The 17,892-nt window shown below is 40.2% G+C and overlaps 2 protein-coding genes across 3 annotated transcripts in view; one reads left to right on the forward strand and one right to left on the reverse strand.

The window, feature by feature from the left end:
- PEAK1 (pseudopodium enriched atypical kinase 1) overlaps nt 1–10,735 on the reverse strand; it is a 255,813-nt gene extending 245,078 nt beyond the window's left edge. Inside the window, exon 1 of the mRNA XM_069481564.1 lies at nt 10,637–10,735. The gene's annotated coding sequence lies outside the window, so the exon portion shown is untranslated. The remainder of the gene's footprint in view (nt 1–10,636) is intronic.
- A 316-nt stretch (nt 10,736–11,051) lies between these two features.
- The window catches only part of HMG20A (high mobility group 20A), a 68,064-nt gene continuing 61,223 nt past the window's right edge, over nt 11,052–17,892 (forward strand). Inside the window, exon 1 of one of the 2 annotated variants that reach the window (XM_069457124.1) lies at nt 11,052–11,102. The gene's annotated coding sequence lies outside the window, so the exon portion shown is untranslated. Of the gene's footprint in view, nt 11,103–11,342; nt 11,612–17,892 lie in introns of those variants that run through there. The other variant, XM_069457115.1, reaches the window with a different exon arrangement.

Below are 17,892 nucleotides of genomic sequence, written 5' to 3' on the forward strand. Positions count from 1 at the left end.
CAAACTACAGGTTTCTCCTCTCTCCCTCTCATCACTCTTAGATTATACTAACTTCCTCACTGAATCTAGAAACCAACAAGCTCTTTTAACTTCAGGACCTACAGCTGTATTAAAATCTGGCTGTTTAATTGAAATATTTAGTTGTGAGGTTTAGAATTGTGGATGCACCCAGTCCCCAAAAGGCAAATGATGAAAACTAGTCTAGGCATACTACTGCAAAACAATTTTCAAGTCAAGGAAAGAACTGGCATTAATAAAATACTTTCTACTGCTTTTCCAAGGCCTTAAATCTTCTTTCACACAAACTCCCACAATTACACCTACTTCATACCCAAATAAAATCCGTAGGTACTGTTGCACACCTGAAAAGATAGTTTTCAGCATTTGAAATATTCAACTCATTTTTCCAAAATATTTAAGAGTTATACCATGGCATCTTCCCTTGTAATAACAAAGGAACTAAATCTACTTTGAAAATTAAGGGGGGAATCCTAACTCTAAACAATGAAAAGTACTCCTATCACCCTAATGTGGATTAAAGTGTACATACACTGAAGAACTAAAATCTTTCATTTTTAAAAAATATTTCTGGCCCTTCTTCAATATTATTTAACAAATATGATACTACGCCTCAGGCATTATTCTAAGTTCTTTTCAAATATTAACTCATTAAAAACTCTCTGAGATAGATGCTATCATTATCCCCATTTTATAGATGAGAAAACTGAGGCACAGATAAAATAATTTTCACAAGGTCACACAGCTAGTAAGTGGCAAAGATAAGATTTAACTCCAGGCAGTCTGGGTGCAGAATCCACTCTTAATCGCCATGCTATGCTTACCCTCAGAAAGTAATATGCTCATGAAAGCCCAGTGTCTGGCTTCTCGTTAAGCATTTATTAAGAATATGTTAAACAAATAGAGAAAAAAAGGAGATGGCAAAAAATAGAAAACCCATTATTCATAGTCCCAATACATCACCATGAGTATACTGGTATACCTTCTGTCAGTGTTTTTTTCTTATTCACAAAGGGGTTTCTTTTCCTTTAACACTCAGCATACATGATTTTTTAGAAAATAAAAAACTTTAATGTTAAGATACTATTAATAGTCTCTCAGCATTTTCAGAATAACAGTTAAAATTAATTGAACACTTGTATGTCAAACACTTATGTGCAGGACATATATTCTTAATTTCACCTGACAACCCTATAAAGTAGGTACAAGTATTATCCCCATTTTATACATGAGGAAACTGCAGCATAGTTTAAAAACTAACTTAAAGTCACATGGCTAGTAAACTGAGCCAGGATTCGAATTCAAGCAGTTTGACTTCGGAGCTAGAAAATTCTTGCCTATGCCTGGAGGGTATAGGTTTATGAGCTACTTGAAAGACAGTGATCATGTTTTCACAGAGCAGTATTATTTGTTTGGCTTAGCCTAAAATGAGGATGTTACCAGATTTACTTTATTTTGCCCTAACTTTGACTTAGTCAACCAAAGTTTTTAATATCTTAAGCTTTCTTGAATAAGCTAAATAAATATTCATGTTTTATTAATATTTTATAAGGGTCAAGAATCCTATGTAATTCCTTCATTCAACAAACATTTGGGTATCCACTACTTGCAGGGACAATGCTAATAAGACATAGTCTTTGCACTACTCTTTGCATTCAGCATATAAACATGCTCAGGTTTCTCACAACTAATAAATACAACACACTGGTACATAAAAATGGGTAACAGGTTTATCAACCATTCAGTGATAGACCTGAGAATGGAATCCTGTAATTATCTGCCTCTATCCTACAAAGTAGATAAACCCCTTATTTTTCTTACAGTTCCTAAAGGGTGACTGACACCTAAGTAATTTCTAGATAGGTGCTATTTGCCTGCCTCATGCTATACCACCACCTCTTATCAGCTGGCAATGAAAGCCTACTCATTTTTAGTGCAAAGGAGTTGAAATTAAAATGTTTTACTAAAAGCTTGCTTTACTAGGCTACGTGTTTAAGTTACTTTTAAAATTCTAAAATTATATTTTGTGTTTGACTTTAAAAACCAAATGATAAATGCGAATGTTTAGGACCACCTGTGAAAAAAAATTATATACATATATATATGTGAGGGGCACATTCATGGAAGATGATAAGGCCATCTATGCTTGATTTTACACAGAAACATCTGAGTGTATGCAGTCTTAAGTCAAACCCTATTGATTGTGAACGGTGGCAGAGTCAAAAGTTAAAAAGTCAAGTGCAGCAGAAACACTCCTAACCAGTTCACTAAGTGGCTTAATTGATGGCCAATGACCACAGGCACAATTAGCAACCGAAGACCTCATAATGAAAGGGAGAAAGAGCAGAGACAGCCTAAGAAGCCAAGGTCAAAATATGGAGAAACTTCTGCTGGTTGATAATCACTAGTGTGTGTATAAAACCTTGACAAGTTTCTTGACTGACACATGCTTACACAGGTGTAAGCATGTAGCTGGCACATAGGAGTTCATTGCTTACGTCCAAATCCTCTAACAAGCTTTACTAGTACTTTATAGCTTTACCATTATCTAGTATTTGCTTTCTACTGCTATTCTCCTTTAAAGTCTGTAATTTGTCTCATCCTACATTATAAATTTATGGAGGAAGGGAGCAATGTTAACCCCAAACACAGCTTGGTGTCTTGCAAATAATAGGTATTAAATAAATGTTTATTAATGATGGATATGAAATCCACCCTGGGATATGAGCATATCCCAGCCCTTATTATGCAGAACTGCTCCACCTTATCTCTGACTGGAATGCCCCATGGGTCCAGTCCTTGAACCTCTTCTCTTCTCTAGTTATACTCACTCCTCGGGTGATCTAATCTACATTGACAACTCCCAAATGTATCCAGCCTGGACCATTCTTCTCTGAACTCTTGATTCATATATTCAATTGGTGACTTGACATCTCTATTAGCATGTCTATTAGAAATCTCAGAAACTTAATTAGTCTGGAACAGAACTCCTGAACTCTCCCCAGAACCCTGCTCTGCTCTGTCCTGAAGTCTTCCCCATCTCTGTTAATGAAAACTCCATCTTTCCAGTTGCTCAAGCAAAAACTTTTGGAGATTCCTCTCTTTTCACATTCCATATCCAAGCTACAGCAAACTCATTTGGATCAAAGCATATCCAGTGAGAGTTACAGATATCAGTATGAATGCATTTCTGTTTTTTATATACAGAAATACAGATTTATAAAATCATACGTAGATACATGGATTAGTATACACACAGATATTTCCTAGCTGTGTCCACCAAGAGAGCCTAGGCGCAGTGACACTCCAGCAGCAATGAGCACACCTAGCATCCAAACCCAAAATACCATTCTCCAGTAAAAGGAACTGGTGCTCCTTACAGAAATGACTGATTCTAGGGCTGGGGCAGGAGAAATATAAGATGAACCTGAAGCATCTAGTAGTGCCTGCGAGTAAAGAAGTGTGCACGCACATATACACACACACACACACACACACACAAAAAGAACAGGAGCAGGCCAAAAGGACACAGAAGTTAATCCAAAAGAGTTCCCTGTGCCCAAAGCTGGAATAATTTGAGCAACAAAATAAATAATGGCAGCATTGAATTAGAACACTAAGAATAAAATAAATATCTATGGATTTGAACTGATATAAATGATTACATAGATGAGAAGGGACAAACCTTCTTTACAGAATTCCAGTTAATAAATGTAGAAAGAATGTGGAAAATAAAAAAGTGCCTTCAGAACACCATTGCAATAATTGCTGCAGACAAGATCTACTAATGAATGCTAAAATTAGTAGGCAGAAACAGGATACTGGCAAAGCCTCAAAGTATCTCCCTGCAAATATTTACCAATTACTGTGGTGGTTTTAATATATGTCCACAAATTCTTTGTACTCCCCCCTCCAGGAAGTGAAATTTATTTCTCCTCCCCTTGAGTGTGGGTTAAACTTAGTAACTTGCTTCTAGTGAATGTATTATGGAAAGGGAAAAATTGTAACTCTACAGTGGAGAAACCTTGCAGAAACCACCTTAACAAAGTGATCAAGAGTGATAAGTTATTTGATATCATGTACTTCCTGTACATAAGAAAGGCACTTCACTTCTGTGATATTTTCCCCCAAAATCCATAAACCCAGTCTAATCATGAGAAAACATCAGACAAACCTAAATTGAGGAACATTCTACAAAAAACCTGACCAGTACTCTTTAAAAGTGTCAAAGTCATAAAAGATAAGTAAAGACCAAGAAACTATCATGCACTGGAAGAAACAACTAACAACTGACAACTAAAGCAATATTGTATCCTGGGTTGGAGAAGAAAATTGAAAAAGGATATTAGTAGAAAAACCAGTAAAATACAAACGAAGTCTGAAGTTTGGTTGAAGCATGATACCAATATTAATTTCATAGCTTGATAAAGTGTACCATGGTTATGTTAAGATGTTAACATTAGAGGAAGCCAAGTGTAGGATATATAGCAGGAGTTCTTAATGGGAGCAATTTTGCCCCCAGGGGCATTTGGTAATGTCCGGAGACATTTCTGATTGTCACAACTGAGGGGGTTGTACAGGCCTCTATCGGATTGAGAAGAGGGATGCTGCTTAACATCATATAATGTACAAGACAACCTCCACAACAAAGCATTATCCAGTCCAAAATGTCAATAGTGCTGCAGTTGAGAAACACTAGTATAAAGGAACTCTACGTACAATCTATGCAACTCTTCTGTAAATCTAAAATTATTTCAAAATAAAAAGTTAAAAAATATCCAGATCCAATCACTTCTTACCAATTCCCTGGTCCAAGACAGCACCATCTCTCAACTGGACTTTCTTTTTTCTTTTGACGTCACCACATCGATCAGGCCACAACTGGATTTTTTAAAAGAGCCTCACAACCGGTCTTTTTACTTCTACTTTTAAAAACTTCCTTAGACTACTTTCAGCCCAGTAGCCATGATAAAGTTTTTAAAAGCATAAATCTGATCGAGTCACTCCTTTGCTCAAAACCCTGTAATGGTTCCCATCTCACAAAGTAAAAACCCAAGTCATTGCAATGGCCTAGAGGCTCTACGCGTTTTGAACCCAGTTATCCCTCTGACTTGACCTTGTTCTACTCTTCTCCTACTCACTCTAGTACAGGCACCTTGGCCTCCTAGAATTCTGGGAATACACCAAGCACATTTCTGCTTCAGAGCCTATGCAAAATGTTTTTTCTACCCTCTCTGCTCCCGTATCTCCTTGACGTCTGTACTCTCACCAAGTCTGTCCCAGATACCATCTTTAAGAATGTACACAGCCCTCTGCATTCCTGTCCTAGCTGCACTGCTTTATTTTTCTCTACAGCACCAACGCCTTCTACTATGCTATAACAATAACAGATTTTTGTCTGTTTGGTTCACCACTATAACCTTTGCATCTACAACAATGTCTGGCACATACCTGATGCTGAATACACATTTGTTGAATGAATGACACATCTCTGAAATCCTAAATTAAATATCTCAGTGTCTTCCCGCCACTTCCCTTCATTACTGTATTTTCTATCTTACCACCTGACTTAAGAAGGATATGGTTTGGATCAGAAAGAATGAGCTTTGAATCCTGGTTCCATCACTTGACAGTGTGTCTCTCTGGACACGTTATTTAATCTCCCTAATTCTCAGTTTCATCTGACGGAGAATAACAAAGGGAAGAAAACAAGGATAATAACACATTGCAGAGTTAGTGTTAGGATTGGAATAAGGTATTAAAGTGGCTGATACATAGTAGATACTCCATAAATAGGGGCTATTATTTTTACTCCCTCCTTACTAGCTAGCTCTTCAGCTTCACACCTCTAGCCTTTCATGCTCTTCAGTTACTCCCAATTGGATCACCCCTTTGAGGCTTTCTGCTAATGATCCAGCTTGGACTTCACAGTTAGAGTCACAATTCTCAACATCATTAATTCTCTCAACTGTCCTTCAGGTATCACTACCAGACATCTGCAAAGCAGCAGGTAGCAGCCTGGGCTATGGAACTGAACTACCAGGATTTAAACTCTAAATGTTCATTTACAAACAAGGAGAGTAACAGTAACAAAACATATCTCATAGGGTTCTTGTGTTAAATAGTTTCTTCAGATATACTCAGACTACTCACTCACTGCTAGAGAAAAATCAAACCAAACTGGTACCACTACAAATCCAAAGTGTACAACCAACAGGTGCTCAATGCTGCCTAACAACCTTTCTTCAATTTCCTGCTCATGTGTCCGTTTGCCTCCCTCTTTCACATTCCCTTGGAAGCTGTTATAAAATCATATTATTTTTAAGAACCCCTATTCCACCATCTTCCCTTCACTCTTAGTAGATAATCAAAAATGACAGAAGACAGTCATCAACTCCTTCTCCTTCCTGTCTCTGTCAGTTATAAACTTATTTACACTACCACCATCTTTATCTCCTTCCTTTCTGCTCCCTGGAAAAATAAGATGACCTTCTACTCAAGGCCAACTGTTCTACCTAGGCCTAGGATACTATCCCTAACTACTGTCTCCAAATCCTTGCCTCCATCTACCATCCACCATCCACTCCCCCACCCCCACCATACACATACATACACTCTCTTCTTCAATTTCTTCTCTCTACTGGTTCTTTCCGGCTGCACATAAGCATGCCCAAGATTTTTTTTTTAATAGGTAAACTTCTCTAATTCCTGATCATCTCCCTCTACTTACACTCTTTCCCTCAATTCCTTCGTTGAAAACATTGTATCCCTCTCAATTAGCTACACTTCTAGCTGTCATTCACTCTTCAACCCCGCTTAATGCATTACAATGTAACTAACTGCTCTAGCTGAAGTTAAAAAAGACATCTTAATCACCAAGTCTCAGAGACTTTATTCAGTCCTTATCTCGCTTGTCCTTTCCAGGGCAGTATCCAGTGTAAACCACTCCTAGTCCTTGAAATATTCTCCCTCAGCTTCCGTGACAAATCTCTCATAGTTTCCTTTTTTCATCTTTGGTCTGTCTGGCACAGATAGTTGGCTTCTCTTCAACTGCTTGCTCAAACCACCTAACAGCTCACAACAGATATGTGGGAATCACCCTAAATCTTCAATCTTGTTCAATTTTGTAATCTGATTATTTATCCTATCCTGTTGGTAATATTTTCTAAATCTCTCCTATATTAATAGCTACCCCCTTCTCTACATCCCTCATTATTTCTCACTAGGATAGCTTCCTAACTGGTCTTTGCTTTCAGTTTTGCCCCACTCTAATCCAACATTCACTTTACTGTCAAAATGATAGGTCTAAAACACAAATCTGATTCCATCACAGCATAGCTCAATTTTTTCTTCTTAGCTTGGTTTACAAGGCAATCAGTGATTTGGCTTCTTATCACTTCATCTGCTCCTGTTCTAAAGCTGCATTGTCTACTTGTGGCTACTGAGTATATGAATGAGGAGGCTAGCTGAAAGCGAGATGTGCTATAAGTGTAAATTACACACCAGATTCTGAAGACAGTATGAAAAAGAGAATGTCAAATACATCAATACTACTTTTTATATTGATTCTATGTTGAAATGATAATATTTTAGATATATTGGATTAAGTTACATTATTAAAATTAAATCCACATTTTACTTTTTAAAATGTGGTTAATAGAAAATTTTAAATTATATATGTGACATTTGTGAACAGTGCCAGTATAAAATATACTTTCCCTCTTTCTGAACCTAGTTAACTTATAGCTTTTATTCAAGATTAGCTCAGGTAACCCACAAAGATGCATTCCAGGACACCTTCTCCCTAAGTTTGAGTCAGCAACCCCGCCTCCACTTCCACCCATACGAACTTGTGCACACACCTGTCATACATAAATATGACATACATCAATATGGTAATACTGTATTATAATTACTGGTAATTCTCTTAACTGTAAGCTCCTGGCAAAAGGATCTCATTCTATATATACTCACATCCTAAGTGCCACACGCCTGGCACTTACAAGGCACTCAAATATTTGTCAAACAAATGTGAATAACCTATTCCTGAAGGTTACTAGAATTTCTAGTTCTCCGAGGAAAACAAACCAGCCACAAAGGAGCCTAGACTTTACCAAGAGTTCCAGTAATGAAAGGACTAAGGTGGAGGGTGGAGGAGTAGGAATCACAGTAAAGAGATCAGCAAAGAAGAAAATTAAGTTCATACACACCTGCCCCTTACAGTTAAAATAGGGATTTCCAATAGTGATATGGAGCCTTGAACTCACACTTGGCATGCCATAGGCCACAGTTTGGTTCCTAAATTACTTAAACAACCCATTCAACAAAAGGGTATGATTTGGCAGGTTTCAACACAAACAGCTAGAGCCCAGCACCTGTTCCACTTAAACAGCACATCAGTACAGTTAAAAACAACAACAAATCTCTCTCATGAAGCAAATGCTAATCTCATGATGCTTCACCATGGAGCAATTCAGAAGAGTTATTATCTGAAATGTGCCAAAGCATGAATTTATGGCTGATGCTTATTTGGCAAATATGGTTGGCACTGTTAGATGTTGAAAAACATGTATGCAAATAAGCAAATAAAAGTTTTTCAGCTCTCAGACTTAAATATTTACATTATCATAAATGTACAAAGATAAATGTTTATATGCACACATATATAACACATTCCAGGAACACATTTTTTAATGTGATTGTCAGAAAACAGTTATGAAGTAGCATTATTTCTTTATGGGCCTCAGAGTAGACCCTTAAAAATAAATTCTGACAGACTGTTAATGGGGTACAAACATTATCATGGAAATTTCTCTGTACTATCACTGGATAAAATGAATAGCCATTGTATCATAATAGTTCAAAGCAGTCTTATCTTTTCCTTTCACCAAAGCACTTCTCTTCCAACCCTAGAACCCAGCCAAACATAAATTTCAGCCCCTAAACAAGGAGCGAGGGGGAGGAGGACTACACATTAAAAAGACTTAGAGAAAACAATTTGACATTTTTTCCCACATAATATAGTCATGTTAGAGTCTCCAAAATAAAGACATGATAAAATATTTCCCCTTCTTCCTTCTGACAGCTATGGAAAGGGGATGTTTGTTTTTTCACATAGTTTGTGAGTTGGTCATAGCCAAAACTCACTAGCAATGGTATGAATTCTGCTTCTATTAACTGTTAATCCCTGGGCTGAAGCTATAACTCTCATCTTTGAAGCCAAGAAAATGTACCATACCTGCCATTATAGTTTACTAAACAAGTCACCAAAGAGAAGTGCCAGGCACGTCAGAAAGTAATTAGGGTAGTCAGTGAATTGAGCTATCTAGAAATGCTCTGAGATTACGGGAGAAGCCATCACGAAGTGAGTAGCCAAGATTGCTCGTGGAAAGTTTTACCCCTGTGGGTAATTCACGTTTTTCAATTCCACACTACAGAGAGCAAATATGGGTTCTCTGAGTACACACATTACTACATCACTTCATTTATTAGGAAAAAAAGGACGCTGTGGCTGCATAAAAATCAGTAGGTAGGCCCCAAAATAGAATCCTCAAGGCAATCCCAATTCAGGTGAAAAGCTGTTCATGTACATCATCCAATGACCTAAAAATAGTCTTTTATGTAAGTCTCCAAGTATTTAATTCAACGTGTAATCTTACCACATTCAACAGAGACAGAAGAGAAATGTATTAGGCTTTCTATAGCAAGGCCAATAAAGATGAAATCATAGTTTTCCTCTAACTCATCACTACCCCCTCAACGCCGGCCCTCCAATAACTCCATTCCACGGCTCTCAAATTCCTGAACTTGGATCTTTAAAAAACTGATTGCAAAAAGTAACATTTAAAGGGCGGAGGGCTCTTTCCTGTTGCTCTCAGCAGTCTTCAACATAGTCAAAGGAGGAAAAAACGAAATCAAGCTCTCAGACGGATGGTGCATGCCATGAGGGGGGAGGGGGGAGGGGGGACGCGGTTCACACGGCAAGTCCCCACCGAGGGAGGAAAGAAAAGTTGCAAGAACGGATGAGTCAAAGGGCAAAGAAGAAACACACTGACCAGCCCAACCACCCAAAACGCCCAATCAAGCAAGCCCCGCACGTCAGGGGCTCACCAGCCGCAGCGCGAAGTGGGCAGGCAGCGAGCCGCCAGGTTTCGTCCTGAACTGCTGGCGAGGATGCACGGATCCTCCCCGACTTGGGAGCGGGACGACCGTGCAGACTCCGCAGGGGCGAGAGAAGCCCCCCCTGCCCCCGCCGCCCCCCGTCCAGGTCCTCCAGGCTCCACTCTTCCCTGCAGCCTCGCAGCCGCGCCCCGGGGCGTCCCTCCCGCCAGGTCCCAACTTTCCTTCCTCTGGGGGGCGCCGCGCTACCGGGGCCGCCGCCGAGGGAGGGGCAGGGCGGCTGGGGGCGCGACAGGGCGCGCGGCGCGGGCGGGTCGCGCGGGTGGCCCGGCACGAGAGCCAGCGCCGAGCAGGACGCACCGGCCGCCCAGCCCCGGCGCGCCGCCGCCCCGCCGGGATTCCCCGGGTCAGCGCGCTCGCCCCGCGGCGACCCCGGTCCCACAACCCCGCGCGTGAGGAGAAGGGAATAGAGGGGACGCGGCAGCCGTGCCCCTGTTACCTGAGGGGCGCCCACGCCGCCGCGGTGACCACCGCCGCCGCCTGTCCTGTCCCCTTCCCGGTGACCTAAGCCACCGCCGCCGAGCAACTGACACTGACTAACAACAACTAACTACTCGCCGCCGCCGAGTCCACCGCGCGCTCCCGGCCGCCAGCCGCCCGCCCGGCCCACCAGCCTGCCCGCCTCCTTCCAGCCCCGCGCGCCGCCCCTCCGCGCGCGCACCCGGCCGCCGCGCTCCCTGAAGAGCGAGCACGCGAGCGCGCGGACGGATCTCGGACCTCTCCCAGGCCTCCCTCCGTCCCGCGGGAGGAGTCGCGCGAGGCCCCGCCTCTCCGCGCTCCCACCTCCAGAAGAAGAGATCTAGAGGGCGCCTGATTGGCTGAGGGGCGGGGCCAAAGCGAGAGGACGGGGCGACCAGAACCTCGGGCCCGCGGGAGGAGAAAAGGGGCTTGACTAAACCCAGAAGGTAAGGGCAAGGCAGTCTTGGCCTACTTGGGTGTCGAGCTGTTGTCGAATGCGAAATACCTATTTTCAAGGACGCCAGTGTATAATAATTACCAGTTTAAGTCCTACCTCTTTCTGCGGGCGTTAGCAGTGAAAAAGAAAACTACATCTCCCAGAAACCTCCACTAAAATAAGTCTCCCCTCGCGTAATCACGTAGTCGTTCGCCGCATTGGGGCAAAGTAATCCCTTCATTTTCCTGAAGGTACTGGGAATAATATTTCATTCTTTTCCACACCGGAACAATTTTAAATGTTACTACGATAAGAGAAGTTACCTATGGGAAAGGGGCTAAGCAACTAGGTAAAGAGAAAGAAAGGACATGAAAATGAAGTGCTGCGGAGGAATTTTTGTCGAGCTGTGAGACGACAAATGCGGAGAGCGAAGGCGATTGAGAGGGGCTGAGGGAATTGTCCTCTGTGCAGGGGGCTTGCTTTAGGCCCCGGGACCCTGCCTGCCCCAGTCGTCCGCAGGTCAGTAAGCAAGGCGAGCTTGGGGGCGGGGGCGGGCGACATGCCCTTCACCCCTTGAAGATCATCCCTCTTTCGCTGCTGCTGTTACTGGTTTGTCTCGGTGTGAGGCCGACTGAATGGGGGCGCCTCACTTCCGGTTGGGAGGGGAAGGAAGACCGTCATGGGGGAGGGGGAAACATACTCACTTCCTGTAGAGGGGGATGGGGATGGGTTGGGGGGTGTCCAAACCGCTTCCAGTGGTTGAAAAGGTGGTGGTTGAAAAGGTGATGCTTGGTACCATTCGCAGAGATGGCATCTTACACCTTTGGGACTGTGTTTTCTGGGAACTTAGGTTATTCCACTAAGTTGTGCTTATCACTAGCCTCCAGTCAATTTATGTGAGTTTTGTTTCCACGTGTAAGATGGGAAATTTCCTCTGCAACAAAGTTTTCTTTCATGCTTTCCTCAAAGAATTCGACCCCCCCTTGTTAAAATTCTCTACTCATCTCCACAAAATGACATATTTTGTTGTGACTCTTGAATTGTCTCCCTTCTCAAGTCCAACCTTGACTGAGTGAGGTATAGTGCTCTCTGCCTTGACATGCAACAGGAACTCTGTTGACGAGGTGGTTTATTAGAAGACTGAATATTTTACATAAATTGTGGGGCATTTTTATCTTATCAAAGTACCATACTGAAGTACTCAATGATGTTACCTTACCTGATATAATTGGTACCCTAAATTCTTAGACCCGTTGATTTTGGGCTACAGGTTTTGCCCTGGCCCTGAAAACAACTTCCTCAAGCCTTAAAAACCCTTACGTGTAGCTTACATGTAGCTTACATGTAGCATTTGTGAAAATTGTATTTGGGTACATTTTTCCCTTTTTATAATTAAGTTCAGCACTGATTGAAAAACAGTATCTGTTCTTTGTAGATTCAAAGCGTGGTGCAAGGAGTATGAGACTCAGCTCAGATTTTAAGTACAGTAAAAAACTGGCTCACAAAGGACTGAAGATCAATAAGAAAGAACTTTCTGTTTTCCTGTGTTTTCGATTTTGTGTAAGAAACTGTATGTGAGGTGGTAATAAATACAACACAATTTTGATTCCTTATCTTCTATTGGCAATGCAGTAACACAATACTTGGGGGGAGGGGTCTGTACTGAAGGAAACACTCTATTTGGAGCTTATTTTGTGAAATCTCAACAATTTTAGTAATTTTAGGGTATCTGTCAAGTGAACCTAAAGCTAATGTCTTTCAAGAACTTTTAAAATAATAAGGCCCGTGTATTTTTACCTTTTGGATTATTACTTAATCTAGCCTCCAAATCTGCACTTACATTAGTTCTAGTTCAAGAAGCCATTTGGTTTAGAGTTCGTTAGAAAATCTGTTTTAAACTAAATGTTGCACTAAAGAAAAAAAATGTTTTAACCTTCTGTAGACATTTTTTTAAAAATCAGTCTAAGACCCTAAAATTAATTATGAGTTATCTTTGAAAGACCACAAAATTGCTGCAGCAGTTGACTGAAAAGGCAAGACAAAATGTCTGTATTGTTATTAATAGAATGGTAGGGATATGTAGACTGCCCCAAGGAATTATTAATTGGTGAAAGAGAAAATATTCACTATCTTCTATTTTAATGTAATATGGAAGAAAATGTGATATGGTCACCTGACAAACTATAGTATTAGGAATTATTGAAGAATGGAAAGATTGTAGAACTAAATGAAAAAAAAAAAGAAAATGATGTTAAGATATTGATTGAGATACAGTAGTACTGCCTTTGGGAAATTGTCTTTGGAAAACAAAGGAGTTTATTAAATCAGTCTTTATGATATTCCATGGAAGAAATGCAGTATAATAGAAATAAGAAAAATTGCTGTAGCTGAAAGACTTGAGCAGCTTGAAGAACCATCTGTGTAGAAGAAAGCTGTATATTAAGTACATATCTGAAAGAAGATGTTTTGCGATAAGTGGCAGTTATTCATTGGTCCTATCAAAGAAGAAATATTAGAAAAGCTTGTGAAAAATAGAAAGGGAGAGTCCAAGGAACTTGTTTTTATTCTTTTTAAAAGTGTTTCTGTGGAGTGGCTTGCTGTCTTCCAAAGGTTTTTTTCTCAATACCCTTTGTGCAGTTGTAAAGACACACAAAGGTGAGTTCTAATAGAAACATAGTATCAAAATTAGAAAAATACTTTTGTAAGTATACTCTGTTACTCTTTGAGTTAATTAATTTGAGGTTTTCATTCTATTACTAGCCAGCTATAATAAAGAAAAAAATTTTTTTAGAGTACTTGGATTAGATAACCATTTGCTTTTCCAAAAGCAGTCATTGGATACACTGCTCACAGCAGTTTGAAATATTAAAACACTAGGTCAAAATTCTGGATTCCATCTCACTGAAATTTGAGTATCCATAGAGATGATATAAATAATGCAAAAGCATCTTTTCATTTTTTTTATCTACCTTTGTAAAATCATGCTAATGTTTTACTACTGTTTTTTTTGTTGTTGTTGTTTTGGTCGTGGTGTTTTTTGTTGTTGTTGTTTCCTTGGGGTTGTGGGTTACAGAAATTATCCTAACTACTTGAATGATTTGTAAACTTATTGCTCTACTGTCTTTATTTCAGAGCCTTCAAGGGTATTCAAATGAGATACCTCTTTACATGACTTTTCATTATTTCAACAAAAGTTTAGAGTGCCTACCATGTGCCCATCACTGTTCTCATGACTTCAAATACAATTATTACAAACAAATGTCCATATTCTCTTGGAGTTTACTCTCTAGTTTACAAATTAAAACTGCAATTTTTCTCCCTCGGTATTCCTAAATTAGATCTATGTTATGATCATTGTTCAAACTGAATCAAGAAGAAGCCCTAGGGCCAGGAACAGTGGTTCATGCCTGTAATCTCAACACTATGGGAGGCCAAAGTGGGAGGATTGCTTGAGGCCAAGAGTTCAAGACCAGCCTGGGCAGTGTAACAAGACCCCATCTCTATAAAAAAAATTAGCCAGGCGTGGTGGCATGCACCTTAGTCTCAGCTACCCAAGAGCCTGAGGCAGAAAGATCACTTGAAGCCCAGGCATTTGAGGATATGGTGAGCTATGATCTCACCATTGCACTCCACCCTGGGTGACAGAGTGAGACCCTGTCTTTTAAAAAAAAAAAAGAAGCAACAGCAGCAGCCCTAAACTTGACGTGTCTTGGTCTCGATCTCTAAGCCATTCTAAGGCCATATTTGAATGTTTCAGCCTAATTTTTTTCCAGCCCAGATAAGCCCCTATATTAAATATTCAGCCTCTTTCATTGCCACACACATCATGATCCTACCATTCTAGCTTCCTTTGAACTGTAAAAACAAGTAAGAGTAAAAAATGGGAAAAACAGGAGATCAGACAGGCCTGGATTCAAAACTGATCTCTACGTGTTACTAACTGACCTTACTAGCCTGTCAACTTTGAGCAATTTACTTGACCTCTCTGAGCCTCAGTTTCCCTAATTCTAAATGGGATTCTTTGGTGGAACAAGGATACTATATGTAAATCTCTTGACCCAGTGCCTGGTGCTAGGAGCTTAATAAATGCTATTATTTTACCCCTAATCTTGCTCCAGCTATTCTGACTATTGGGATTTGCCCATAAGTCTGTTTTAAGCCTTACATATTCCCCAAAGTACGAAATACAGTGCTAGGCTTATTGAGATTCTGCCTTCTCCCCCATCAGCATGCTTACTTAGTGTTCAAGATTTTATTTTTTGTTCTTTGTGGGAAGGATAAATCACTAATTTCCATGATTCCTTTAGAAAATATACATAATAGAAAAGTTTCAAGAAAAGATTAAGGAATCACAAAAGTAATTTGAATTGTTATAGGGAGACTTTGAACTCACTCTCCTAAGCCAATTTAAACACTTAGCCTAACACTGACGCATTTCAAGTGCAGTGGTCTTTGCAAAAAAAATTCTGTGCTGTACTCAGGCTTTCCATCTTTGCTCATGTTATCCTCTACCTAAAACACTCTATCTTTTCCTAAGAATCCCCATCTATCAAAATGTCGCCTACTTTTTTTTTTTTTTTTTTTTTTAGACAGTCTTGCTCTATCACCCTAGGTAAAGTGCAGTGGCATTGTCACAGCTCATTGCAACCTCAAACTCCCAGGCTCAGGCAATACTCCTGCCTCCGCCTGCCGAGTAGCTGGGACTATAGGCGTGTGCCATCACGCCCAGCTAATTTTTTCTATTTTTAGTGGAGAGGGGGCCTTGATCTTGCTCAGGCTGGTTTCGGACTCCTGAGCTCAAGCATTCCTCCCTCCTGAGTCTCCCAGAGTGCTAAGATTACAGGTGTGAGCCACCAAGCCCAGCCAAAATGCCATCTTTAAGGTGTATTTTCTGATATCTTTCCTCTTTGTCCACTTTCCCAAACCATATATGCTCTAACCATTAACCCTCTGGAGCATTTTGTACCTTTCTTAATGGCATTTAATATCCAGTGTTCCTGTTGTTCTTGTTGTTGTTATTGTTGTATGTAGAGCAGCGGTCCCCAACCTTTTTGGCACCGGTTTCATGGAAGACAATTTTTCCACAGGCAAGCGTGGGAGGGTGGGGGCGGAGCTTAGCCGGTGATGTGAGAGCGATAGGGAGCAGCTGTAAATACAGATGAAGCTTTGAGGCTTCACTGGCTTGCCAGCCTCTCACCTGCTGCTGTGCAGCCCAATTCCTAAGTTTCATGGAAGACAATTTTTTCACGGATGGGGGTCATGGGGTGGAGCTCAGGTGGTGAGGCACAGCCAGGTACCAGCCGTGGCCTGGGGGTTGGGGACCACTGATGTAGAGTTTATGTGCTTGCATAAGAGACCACAGACTATATCTTATTCTTCTCTGTGTCTGTTGTCATACCTGGCACAATGCCATTCACATAATAGGTATTCAGTAAATATTTGTGGAGTTGAACTAGTACTTGGAGTATGATGAAACTAACCAATAACTATGGCCACTATTTATGCCCAGCATCAAACAGAGTGGCCAGTATACAATAGACACTCAAATATCTCTAGAATGAAAGAGCAAATAATAAGTCACCATTCTGTCATTTGTAAGCATCTTAGGGTGTCAGATAAGCATATATTAAAAACCTACTGTATGATCAGAGCTATGAGAACTGACCCCTGCCCTCAATTTAATTGGAAAAAAATAAATTGTAACTAACGTGTAGACTCTGAAGACTGTAGGTGTTTGAGCAGGAGTGGGTTGGGGAGGTCATAATAGAGTTGTGTGCATTATAGAGAGCTATCCCCTGCTACCTGAACTCAGAAACCAAATAGGTTTTGATTTCAAGTATTTGGACACTTAATTTGTATTTCCACTCCTAGTTATATACTCAAGAGACCTGAAAACATATTCACACAAAAACTTATATGCAGAAAGGTTTACAGCAGCATTATTCGTAATAGGCAAAACATAGAAACAAACTCAAATGTCCATCAATTGATGAATGAATAAACAAAATATGACACAGCCATATGATGGAATATTATTTTGTATCAAAAAAAGAGTAAAGATACATGCCATAACATGGATGGACCTTAAAAACATCATACTAAAGTGAAAGAAGCCAAACATAAAAGGCTACATAGTATATGATTTCATTTATATGAGATGTCTAGAATAGGCAAATCCATAGAGACAAAGTACATTAGTGAATGGGCATGGAGAGTGACTGCTAACGGGTATAGGGTTTCTTTTGATAGATGAAATTATTCTAGAATTGGATAGTAGTGGTGGTTATACCACCTTGTATGCTAAAATGCTTTATATACTAATATATAGTTGACTTTTGAACAGTGTAGGGGTTAGAAGTGTGGACCCCATGCAGTTAAAAATCCATGTATCACATTTGACTCCCCAAAAACTTTACTAATAGTCTACTTGACTAGAACCTTTACCAATAACATAAACAGTCGATTAACACATTTTGTATGTTACATATACTATATACTCTATTCTTACCATAAAGTAAGCTAGAGAAGAAATGTTATTAAGAAAATCATAAGGAAGAGAAAATATATTTACTATTTATTAAGTGGAAGTGTGGATCATCATAAAGGTATTCATCCTCATCGTCTTCACATTGAGTAGGCTGAAAAGGAGGAGGAAAAGAGGGGGTTGGTCTTGTTGTCTTATGAGTAGTGGAAGTGGAAGAAAATCTGCCTACAATTGGGCTGTGCAATTTAAACCCATGTTGTTCAAGGGGTCAACTGTACTGAAAACCCTGAATTGCATACTGAAGGGGTAAGTTTTA

The sequence above is a fragment of the Eulemur rufifrons genome, chromosome 2 (assembly GCF_041146395.1).
Source record: "Eulemur rufifrons isolate Redbay chromosome 2, OSU_ERuf_1, whole genome shotgun sequence".
Taxonomy (NCBI): Eukaryota; Metazoa; Chordata; class Mammalia; order Primates; family Lemuridae; genus Eulemur; species Eulemur rufifrons.